The sequence below is a fragment of the Perognathus longimembris genome, chromosome 1, assembly GCF_023159225.1.
Source record: "Perognathus longimembris pacificus isolate PPM17 chromosome 1, ASM2315922v1, whole genome shotgun sequence".
NCBI lineage: Eukaryota > Metazoa > Chordata > Mammalia > Rodentia > Heteromyidae > Perognathus > Perognathus longimembris.
In genome coordinates, this window is record NC_063161.1 from 87,640,485 (window position 1) to 87,652,442 (window position 11,958).

The following is an 11,958-nucleotide window of genomic DNA, read 5'->3' on the forward strand; positions in this document are numbered from 1 at the left end:
CATTTCAACTTTGTGTTGGCAGCAGAATAATATGGGATCAATAGACATTGCTCTTCAAGTTTTGAGTTTTTGTTTTCTCCTGGGCTAGCAATGTGCAGGGTAACACTCTTTCACTGCAAGAGCAATAGGAATCATTATTCATTGTTGGTGGGAATGCAAAATGGCTTAACCACTTTGAATGACAATTTGTTGATACTTTGTTTTTGTTTTTACAAAACTAAGTAGTCTCAGCATTCAAGGTAGCAGCCATGCCCCATTGTATTTATCCAAATACATTGAAAATATCTATAGGGAAACCACACAGAGATGCATATATCAGCTTTATACATATTTACACAACTCAGAAACAACCAAGATTCTTCACAGTAGTTGTGCAAAGATTAAATCATCTTTTTTATTGGGGGAGGGGAGGTGAGAGCACCAGGGGCTCATGAATGTGTTTGTGAGGCTACTTCTGGCTGAGATAGACCTTCAGATTGGTAGACTGAGAGAAGCAGATTGCCTTCCCAAATGGGGGAAGACCTCATCACTGACGATTTGAATACAACAAAATGGCTAAGACACCACTTGCTCGCTCTGCATGTCTACGTTGAAACATCTATCCTCTCCTGCTTGTGAACTCAGATTCAGATAGCAACTTACACAATGGCCGCTCCCAGCTCTTATTCTCTTGGACTTGGATTGGAAACTAGACTGTCAACTTTCCTGTCCTGAATCTCAGCTTAGCAACTGTGCATCATCAGGTTTCTCAGATTACACAGTTTCACAGAGCCAATTCTGTATGTTTATCCTCTTTTCTCACACAGAGTAGTGGAAAATCCAGACTAATACAGCAGATAAATTGCAGGAGATACAGAAGAGTCTGAACTAAGACTAAAGAGACATGACCTGACAAACCACAGAAAGACATAGAGGAAATTTAAATTCATTTTACTACATGAAGGGAGCCAATTTGAAAAGGGCTACATATTGTATGATCCCAACCCTATGATACTATAGAAAAGGCCAAAGTCAATTAAAAAGTCAGCAATTACCAATAGTTAGTGGGAAGGGATAAATAGCTGGAACACAAAATGGGTGGGGGGGGGGAGAGGTGGTACTGGGGCTTGAATTCAGGGCCTGAGCACTGTTTTGCTCAAGGTTGGTACTCTGCTACCTGAACCGCAGCTCCATTTCAGCTTTTTGATGGGCTCACACTTTCTTGGGTAGGCTGGCTTCACACATCAATCCTTAGATCTCAGCTTCCTGAGTAACTAGGATTATAGGCGTGAGCCACCAGCTCCAAGCTGAACATGAGATTTTTATGACATCAAACTATGCATCCTACTACAGGCACATGTCCTTGTATTCAAGCCCACAGAAACCACACCAAGAATGAGCTCTAATGTAAACAATAGACTTGGGGATAATTATGTGTCAATGTAGATTCATTGATTTTAACCAATGTGCTACTCTGATGTGGAATATTGATGGGGGTGTGGGAGCTCATACTTTTCAGTCAATACTTCTGTGAACCTGAAACTGTTCTAAAAATAAAGGCTATTTAAAAATCTATGATGAATACAATATGAGCAATTTAGATAAAGACAGTGTCCAACCCTATAGTGCAAAACTCTGCCTCCCAGTCTTCACCATAATTTCGAGCCTGTTGGATCATGTCTTTTTCCTAAAGCTATTATACTGTGTTTATCATAGATTTTATTTTAAGATAGGGTCTCATGTCATCCAAGTTAGCCTCAAATTTGCAGTACTCCTACTTCAGCATCCTTGAGAGCTGAGATTACAGGTGTGGACCCCCATGCCTGGTCATATCACGGACTTTTTTATATATTAATTTTCATTTTTAAACTTTTGCATTAAAATGTATTCGTTTTTCTTCTGGTTCCTCTTTAAATTAGGTCCGTGTGTCTGGAGCCTCTCTCTCCTCATCCTTAATCCTGGAGCTAAATCCTGGAGCTAAATTTGGCCAATGTAACAATGTGACTAATTGTAAAATTATGTGACAAATGATGCATCATAGAAGGTAATTGTTAGACTCTCCAAAGAGAGATGTGAAAGATTACCCATTGGAAGTATGGTGTGTGCACGGGCCTGCACATATGAGCACACATGAGTGCACGTGCACACACACACAGGCACCCTTGGAAGTATGGGGCATATACACATATACATGTATATATGTCTATAATAATAAAAATAAATCTCACTAATATTTTATAGCAGGTTTATCAATATAACCATTACTTGGTCCGTGTGCCAGCAGGCCTCATGTAGATGCAGTTTGCAGAGCACCTTGAGGGATGGCAGAGACGGCGAAGGAGACTTGATGCGGGCTCTAATAATAAATTGTGATGTGTTGCCAGTTATGTGTAGATAGGGCAGATTTCTGTAATCTAGCCTGACTGCAAGTAGCTCTTGCCATTTATACAGGTGTCTCAAAAATCCTTCTGCAATGAGGCTAAAAGACAAAAATAATACCAGTGATGTGGAGATGAGCAAAAAAAAAAAAAAAATGCTAGTAACAACACTTTTCCTACTTAGAACATTTACAACTCCTCACCAGCCAAATGATGACATTAACAAAAAGAATGAGGTTGTCATTAGGTCTACAATTTCCAGTGTAAGTATAACCCTGTCCTTTTCAAGACTAGTGAGCCAGAAAACAAGAATTCTCCTAGAGAGACAAGCAGGGCTGCTGGCTGAGGCTGGGAGGATGTCCAGGGGCCTATCAAGGAAGACCAGGGAGCTAGCAGCAAGAAAGCTAGGGCTGGGCTGGGGGTGTAGTTCAGTTGAGTGGTACAGCACTTGTCTAGTATATCCAAGACCTTGGATCTGATCCCCAGCATGTACATGTGTGCGCACGCGCACACACACACGGAATGGTTTTACTTTGAGCCCTACTCAGTGTTTTAAAAATCTTTGTTTCTCAATCTTCTTCAGGTCATGGCACATCCATAAAAAGGAAATGTTCTTAAGATACAGTAAGGAGAAGAGAAGTTGCCAGATTCTATGTATTCAAAACCTCTGAGGAGGAGTTGTGGCTTCTACAGGGCAACAATGGGCTGTTTGGGCCACTTTTCTTTTTCAAAAAAGGCCTCTTTCTAATACACACACACACACACACACACACACACACACACATTTAATTAAAATAAGTGAAAGTTGACTGTTTCACAAATCTATAGAGGAAATTCTAATATCCTTTGAGGTCACTAGAGACATAGCCTAGTTTAAGTCTTGCACCCTACAATATTCATTCAGGAGTAAGCAGAGCATGGTACAAAGGAGATGCAGTGGTTTAAATATGACATGTCCTTCTCAGGGGGTGACACTAACCAAGAGGCATTGTGCTCATCAACTAACATGTTGAATTGAAACCAGTTTGTACAACTACTTGAAGATAATTAGAATGATAAAATGAAACAATGTCCATCTTAAGCTCAAGGTTGAAGGCTAAGTCCTTTGCTAGTAGTTTGGAGAAGTGGTGGCAACACTAGGAGGTAGGACCTAGCTGCAGGAAGTAGGTCAGTTGAAGGAATGTATCTTGAACTGGCCCCTTCTTGTTTCCTTCTCTGCTTCCTGTCTGCCACGAGGTAAGCTGCTTTGCTCCCCACCATGATGGTCAGCCTCACTTCAGGCCCACAACAAGGAAACCAGATGACCATGGGTGCAAACTTCCAACACTCAGCCAAAATTAATCTTTGTTCCCTTGAGTTCTTTAGGTCAGGAATTTTGTCACAGCAACAAAAGTCTGACTAATACAAAAGGCAGAATCCCAAAACAATGGCAATTTGAAGCTTTGTATTTTAGAAAAAAATATTGTTTTATTTCTTTCATAAACTCTACAAACCATCACTACCGCACAAGCAGCTACTCATGGGTTAAATGAAAAGATTTAATAAAAGAACTGTGATTTCCAATTAAATCGGAAATAAAAATCTCCCAAGTTGCCAATTAGCCACTTCAAATTAGTTGTATCTAGATACAATTCAGTTACTAGGGTAAGGATGGGAATTGCAGCCATTGAGTGATGGCTATGTTCCCGACAATTTGACATCTTATTCCCTTCAGCCCATGAAGGCTGTCCCATTATCCATCTTAAAACCCAAAATCAAAACAAGAAAACCCAACATTCAAGAAGCGAAACAAAATATATTTTGTTATGCTATGCTTCCATGGTACTACCCCATTTATTTTCTTATGACATCAGATCTTTTAAGAATATTTTGTATACCAGTTAGCCTGGTATGGTGGGTTGTGCCTGCAATCCTAGCTACTGATGAAGTAGAAGAGCCAGAGGATCATTGTTCACAGAGAGCCCAGGCAAAATTTTGTGGGACTCCCTCATCTCAACCAACAAAGAGCTAGATATGATGGTATGTGCCTGTCATCCCAGCTATGCAGGGGAATGAAGAGGAAGATAATCACTGCTAGGGAAGACTGGACAAAAAATGCAACATCCTATTAAAAAAATACTAAACGGAAAAGGGCTGAGGGTATTGCTCAAGCAGTAAGTGAAGAGCCAGACTAAAGCCATTTTGAAGTCAGGCCCCACTTTACCACGTGAACCTGAGATAAGCAGGCCCTGTGAGCAAACCCAGGACAAGCTTATTAGGGCCCAGCCGGTCAAGAACTCTAACTGCCTGGGAATGCTTAACGCTAACTGCCCCAGAATGCCTCGAGCCCTGAGCCAATCAGATTTGTACCCGTGTCCTAATCTTGCTTGCTTGAACACCTGATGCCTGTAACTTTGTTTTTTGCCTTAATAAGCCATGCGCAATCGCAGCTCAGGGCTTCCTCCTAACCTCTGCTGTGTCGGTGGGTAGGATGAGGCCCGAGTTACAGCTTGCCTGAATAAAGCCTTGCTTTTGCATTTCGGAACGTCTAAATCTCGGTGGCCTTCTTGGTGGTCTTCTCGTGACTTGGTATAACAGTTGGAGGCTCGTCCGGGATAGCCCCAGAGACCCCCCGAGACCCCAGGCTCCGAAGGTAAGAAAACAGCGCTGTTCATTTGTCTTGTCCTGTAATTTGTCTGTTTGTCTGTTTGTCTGCTTTGCTTCCTTTTTGAGGACAGCCATTCTGACTCGTATTTCTTGAAGGGGTTGTCAAAGTGGACGTACTTACTCGGCAATCCTGGGGCGACTAGGGAATGCCCCAGGCTCTCCACCCTTGAAGGGGGACCCCTGGAACCCTGCCTTGAATGTGGGTCCACTCCTTCTGCACCTTTGCAGGAGGTTGTGGGCCAACTTGGGTCCACTCCTGCACACTTGCAGGAGTTTGTGGGCCAACTTGGGAGATCTCCAACTCGTAGCTTTTCTTTTTCTCAGGCCTGCGTGTTTTCCTCCTTTTGTATTAATTGTTTTGTTTTTTGTAGCCTTTTGGACTGAACATCTGATCAGAGCTATGGGTAACATTCTATCTTGGGGACCTCCATCTAGCCCCCTAGACTTGATCCTAGCTCACTGGAGGGAGGTTAAGGAGATAGCTCAGAACCAAGGTGTGGCCCTTAAGAAGGAAAAGTGGATCACCCTGTGCAAGTCAGAATGGCCCACCTTTGAGGGAGCTAATTGGCCACCCGAGGGGAGCTTTGACATAGGTAAGATCAGGACTTTGCAACGCCTAATCTACACCCCTCATTTGGGCCATCCAGACAAGAGAGAAACCAAGAAGGAAGAGAAGAAATTGTACCCACCTGTCCTCCAGGGAGGAAGCACGGAGGAGGAAATGTTTCCCCCTCCATACTCCCCACCCCAGTTAACTCTACAAGAAGAGGACACTGAAGAAAATGTTTCTGCTGTGTCCTCCACTCCGGAGGGTTCTGCCCAGTCAACTCACCGGCACCAGCAGCCCAGGACATGGATGCATCAGCCCCAAGTCCTGACCCGCAGCCGCCAACAGGGGTGGACGCGGGGCCAGCCCAAGCCATCCGCAGGTGGCAGGGAGTGACCCCACCGTGCAGCGCTGTCATCTGTGTTGTTTGTGATTCTGACAGTCTCTTCTGTGTCAAACCTGCATAAGATGTACAGGCGACAGCTCACAATCAGTGTGAGTGTCCACAAAAGGAACTCTGGGGGACCCCCACCCAGCCTTCTTTTTTTTTTTTTTTTCTTTTTTTTTGGCCAGTCCTGTGGCTTGGACTCAGGGCCTGAGCACTGTCCCTGGCTTCTTTTTGCTCAAGGCTAGCACTCTGCCACTTGAGCCACAGCGCCACTTCTGGCCGTTTTCTGTATATGTGGTGCTGGGGAATTGAACCCAGGGCCTCATGTATATGAGGCAGGCACTCTTGCCACTAGGCCATATTCCCAGCCCCACCCAGCCTTCTTAAGCAGAAAATTATTTGGTGTGATAAAATGTTTTACTAAGACTATCAAGCCCTGGAAAATGAGGCTGGAGAATGCTAAAATCATTTGTTAAAGGTTTTGTCTTAAAATTTGGGTGTTGCAGGAGTAAGATTGACAAAAATACCTCTTGCCACTGGAAAATGTACGGCCAGTGCTTATTTTGCGTGCTTTAAGATCTTTTGAATATGTATGTGTGTGTGCATGTGTGAGTGTGAACATGTTCAAGACTGTTAGTATAATGTAAAATTGAGTGAGTTTAAGTTTAAATTCAAACGGTCATCAAGTTCGGGCATTACCAAATGTTTTAAAATTAGTGCATTGTTTTTTTTTTTTAAAGAAAAACAGGAACTAGAGTTAAAAAAGGATTTCTCAGGGTTCTTTAATTAGCAGTCAAAAAAAAGTGGGTATCTTAATTAAGACTTGATTTAACAAAGGGCAAGCTGGCGTGAATTCATCAAGCCCTATGGAGTCAGGATGGAGCCAATAGAGGCCTTTCTTTCGTCTTTGTTTTCAGATGAACATTGGAAACCTTGTGGTAAAAATGAATGATTTGACTGGAATTTCTAAAACTGCCCCTTGAGAGATACTAAGAATTGGAAAAGTTTTTTAAATGGTTGAAAAGTTTATCTGATGTGATCCAATTCCTGTGCTATTTTTGTAATTTGGATTTTAAAGGACATATATTAAACTAATGGGGATTGGAGTAAACTCACATTAACTCTATGTATGTAGGAAGAAATGGCAAAATGGGATAATGTTTCTCACTAATTTATTGGAAAGCTAAATGGATAAGTATTTCTAATTTTGTAATTGTAATTCTTGCATTAAGAAAAAATTGTCATTTGAGTTCAAAGGTCTTCATGCCATGCGGTAACTGGGACTGAAGAAAAAAAAAGGGGGCTCTTTTAATACAAGCAGCCCAGAGGCAAAGGGCGGCACCTGGTTTCAGAATGCCTGTAAGCTTCAGAGTTTTTCCAATGCAGATAAAAGCCAAAGTGTAAGTGTTAAAGCAGAAGTTAGTAAAAAGGCTTTGGAAATCAAGAACACATTTCTAGATAAGAAATTTGGAAGTGGGCTGGGGATATGGCCTAGTGGCAAGAGTGCTTGCCTTGTATACATGAGGCCCTGGATTCGATTCCCCAGCACCACATATACAGAAAATGGCCAGAAGTGGCGCTGTGGCTCAAGTGGCAGAGTGCTAGCCTTGAGCAAAAAGAAGCCAGGGACAGTGCTCAGGCCCTGAGTTCAAGGCTCAGGACTGGAAAACAAAAAAGAAATTTGGAAGTAAATTTGTCCTAAATGATTATTGCAAAGTGAGAAGGAGAATTATGGCTATCAAAATGTTTAATTGCCATTCCAGTTTCTTTGTAGGTTTTTTTGTAACAGTTTCCAGCAGGCCCACAGAGAAAGGACAGGTGATTCCTACAAGTTTGTCAAGATCTAACATTGGCCCTTAATAAGTTTCTGCATGCTTAAAAACTACTTCTGTGTGGACCACCTTATTGCTTTTAATTGGAGTAAAGTGGCCTCTTGTAAGACTCACTGATCTGAAATCTGCAGTTCGAAGCCAGCCCGGGCAAAGAAAGGTCCCTCTGAGAGTCTTCATCTCTAATCAGCCAGCAGAGTGCTGGGAACAGAGTCGTGAGTCACTTTGAGGCTCAAAGTGGTAGGGTGCTAGTCTTGACCTGGAGAGCTGAGGGACAGCACTCAGGCCCTGAACCCAAGTCCAGTGAAAAGTCACTCCTGGGACAAAAGTGATGGAGCATCCAGAGGCAGTTTGCCGCTGCTTGGATGACAGAGATGGTGTCAGATCCTAGAGTCACTCTTGTTTGGCCTTTCAAAAGTTAATCAAAGCTGGGAAGTCCTAGAAGAATAGTTCGTAAGCATGCCTTTCTAATGCCCATGTCTGTCTACTGGGCAGGAACTTGCCAGTCATCTGTGGTAGAGGGTAGTAAGTAGAGGGTAAGTTTGTCAAATGGGAAGATAGTTTAAAATCCCAACCCCCCGCATCTACTCAAAGCCCTGACTGGCAGTGAGAATTTTAAGCTGGTACACCTGTTCAGGAAAGAAAGCTTGTAGACTGAGATTGTGTCCTTATTGAGATCTGTTAAAGGCCTGCAAAGGTAATGTAGGCATTTTTTTTAGGTCATCAGAGATCAGTTCCCCAGGTAGTCAGGAGAAAGCTTTTACAAACTAGAATGTTAAAAGGCACAAATTTGTAAACCTGAAGTCACCCATCTGGGCTTCATATTAAAAGAGGGCAAGCACTGGCTGTCAGATGCATGTAAAGAGACTGTGCTAAAAATCCCTGTGCCTAAGTCAGCCAGACAAGTCAGAGTTCCTGGGAACAGCAGGCTTTTGCTGGCTGTGGATACCTGGGTTCACTGAGATGGCAAGCCTCTATATGAAGCCACCAAAAACCTCCCAGAATTTCATTGGACTGAGCAGATGAAAAAAGCCTTTGAGGCAATCAAGAAAAGCCTTCTGGAAGCCTCTGCCTTAGGCCTACCTGACATGAATACCAAGAGAGGGGGCTACTGACAGCCAAAGGAAAGGCCATTAAAAACAAGCAGGAGATTTTAAGCCTCATCCGGGCCCTATGTGAACCAGCAAAAATTGCCATTATGCACTGTCCGGGTCATCAAAAGGGAGTTGATTCAGTGACTACAGGGAATAGTCTGGCTGACCAGGCAGCCAAGGAAGCAGCCCTCCAGCCCAGAGCAGAAGTATTGACTCTAGTAGACCCAGGGCCATGAGCTTTGCCTCCTGTGCCCCAGTATTCCCAAGAAGACTTGGAGTGGATAAAGAAAATTCCCATGGCCCACAAAACCCCGGACAGAGAAGGAAACAATGGTGGAAACTGGTGAAGGGAAACTTATCTTGCCACAAGGGCTGGGTAAGGGGATCCTTAAGAGAATCCACTGAGCTTCTCACATGGGAACCCGAAGAATGCAGGAGTTGCTCTGACACTCCAAAGTGAAAATTAGACAAGGAGATCAACTTATTGAAGATATTGTTAAAAATTGCAAGGTCTGTCAGCTCACCAAGGCCCCCAATCAACCAATTACTAAAGGAGCTCACCTCCGTGGGGATAGGCCAGGCATGTATTGGGAAGTAGATTTCACAGAGATTAAACCTGGAAAATTTGGATACAAATATATGCTAGTTATTGTAGATACCTTTTCAGGATGGGTTGAAGCCTATCCAACAAAGCATGAGACTGCGAATGTAGTGGCTAAGAAGATCCTGGAAGAAATCCTATCCAGGTATGGCTTCCCATCCACCATTGGGTTGGACAATGGACCTGCCTTCACCTCAAAAGTAAGTCAGGGAATAGCCGCTGCTATAGCTGATGGATTGGAAATTGCATTGTGCTTATAGACCCCAGAGTTCAGGACAGGTAGAGAGAATGAATCGGACTCTAAAAGAGACCTTAACTAAATTGGCCTTAGAGACTGGCGCAGACTGGGTGTCACTCCTTCCTTTTGCTCTGCTTAGAGTAAGAAATTCTCCCTATCAGCTTGGCTTTACTCCTTTTGAAATAATGTACGGGTACCCCCGCCCATTATCCCTAGCCTTCAGACTGAATTGCTTGCTGATTTGGATGATACTGAATTTTTGTATAAACTTGATTATTTGCAGCTCACGCACAAGAGTATGTGGCCCCAACTTAAGGCATTATATGATTCTACTTCTGTCCCTACCCCACATTTATTCAGACCAGGGGACTGGGTGTTTGTCTGGAGGCATAACCCCAAATCCTTAGAACCACGGTGGAAGGGACCCTACGTGGTGCTACTGACTACTCCCACCGCCCTCAAGGTAGACAGCATCGTCACTTGGGTCCATTACTCCCACGCCAGGCCAGCTGACCCCTTTGCCCTGGACAAAGACTACCGTGGTGGAACATGGGAGGTCTCCAAGCACCCGAAAGTTAGACTGAATATTGTTATAATTTTCTTTTTGCCTTCTTTTCCTTGCTACCCTGGCTAATGTTGATGCTATTTTGGTGGCTCATTCCAAAGTGGGGTGACCCCCTTATTTTAGCAACTAAGGAAGCCCCCTTAGGAACCTGGTGGCCAGACTTAGTAGTAGACTTATGTGATCTGGCCACAGGCAACTGGGATGTGCCAGATCACTCGAACCCAAACCTGAATGAGCAGGAGTCTTGTTTTTTTTTTTTTTTTTTTGCCAGTCCTGGGCCTTGGACTCAGGGCCTGAGCACTGTCCCTGGCTTCTTCCCGCTCAAGGCTAGCACTCTGCCACTTGAGCCACAGCGCCGCTTCTGGCCATTTTCTGTATATGTGGTGCTGGGGAATCGAACCTAGGGCCTCGTGTATCCGAGGCAGGCACTCTTGGTACTAGGCTATATCCCCAGCCCGAGCAGGAGTCTTGTAAAGTCCCATGCAAGCAAGAAGGCATTGGTAGTTTTGGGCTTGCTCAGGAATATGGATATAGCCACCCGACCCTTAGACCATTCTATGTATTATTTTGTTGCTGACATTTGGACCCCAAACCCTATACAGCTAATGGTAAAAGGCTACACTGCTGTGGCTCAAAAAGAAGTCTGTACAGCTGAAAGTTAATTTCCAGTTTGAAGTAGTCCTGCAGTCCCTTGGTAAAGTAGACTAAGGTTATAGGTTCCTGGCTAGGTAAGGTCAACGTCCCTCAGTCATCCTGAAGAAGCTACAGAAGATGATCTTCACCCATCAGCCCCCCTCTAAAACCAAAGGACCAGAGTTGTTTTTGGTTACTACTTTGGGCCCTTTTGGCCCATGCCTTATCTCTATATCATCCCCTAGACATGCAAGCCATTGAAATGGACAGAAGGAAGCCATGATTGGCTCCCAAGGTACCAAGGGAAAAGGGGGGAAAATGAAGAGCCAGACTAAAGCCATTTTGAAGTCAGGCCCCACTTTACCACGTGAACCTGAGATAAGCAGGCCCTGTGAGCAAACCCAGGACAAGCTTATTAGTGCCCAGCGGTCAAGAACTCTAACAGCCTGGGAATGCTTAACTCTAACCTCCCCAGAATGCCTCGAGCCCTGAGCCAATCAGATTTGTACTCATGTCCTAATCTTGCTTGCTTGAACACCTGATTGCTGAAATTTTGTTTTTTGTCTTGCTTGAACACCTGATGACTGTAACTTTGTTTTTTGCCTTTATAAGCCCTGTGCAATCACAGCTCAGGGCTTCCTCCTAACCTCTGCTGTGTCAGTGGGTAGGATGAGGCTCGAGTTGCAGCTTGCCTGAATAAAGCCTTGCTTTTGCATTTCAGAACATCTGTGGCCTTCTTGGTGGTCTTCTCGCGACTTGGCATAACAGTAAGAGCATCTATCTATGAAATCCAAAGCCCTGAGTTTCAAACCTCAGTATTGTGAAGAAGAAAGAAAACCCAACCAAAACATCCTATACCATTTGGATCTTTTTTGTTGTTGTTGGTGGTGGTCATTTGGTTTGAACTCAGGGCCTGGGCACTGTTCCTGAGCTTTTGTGCTCAAAGCTAGCACTCTGCCACTTTGAGCCACAGCTCCACTTCCATTCTTTAGGTGGTTAATTGGAGATAAGAGCCTCACAGTCTTTCCTGGCCAGGCTGGCTTTGGAACCACAATCCTCA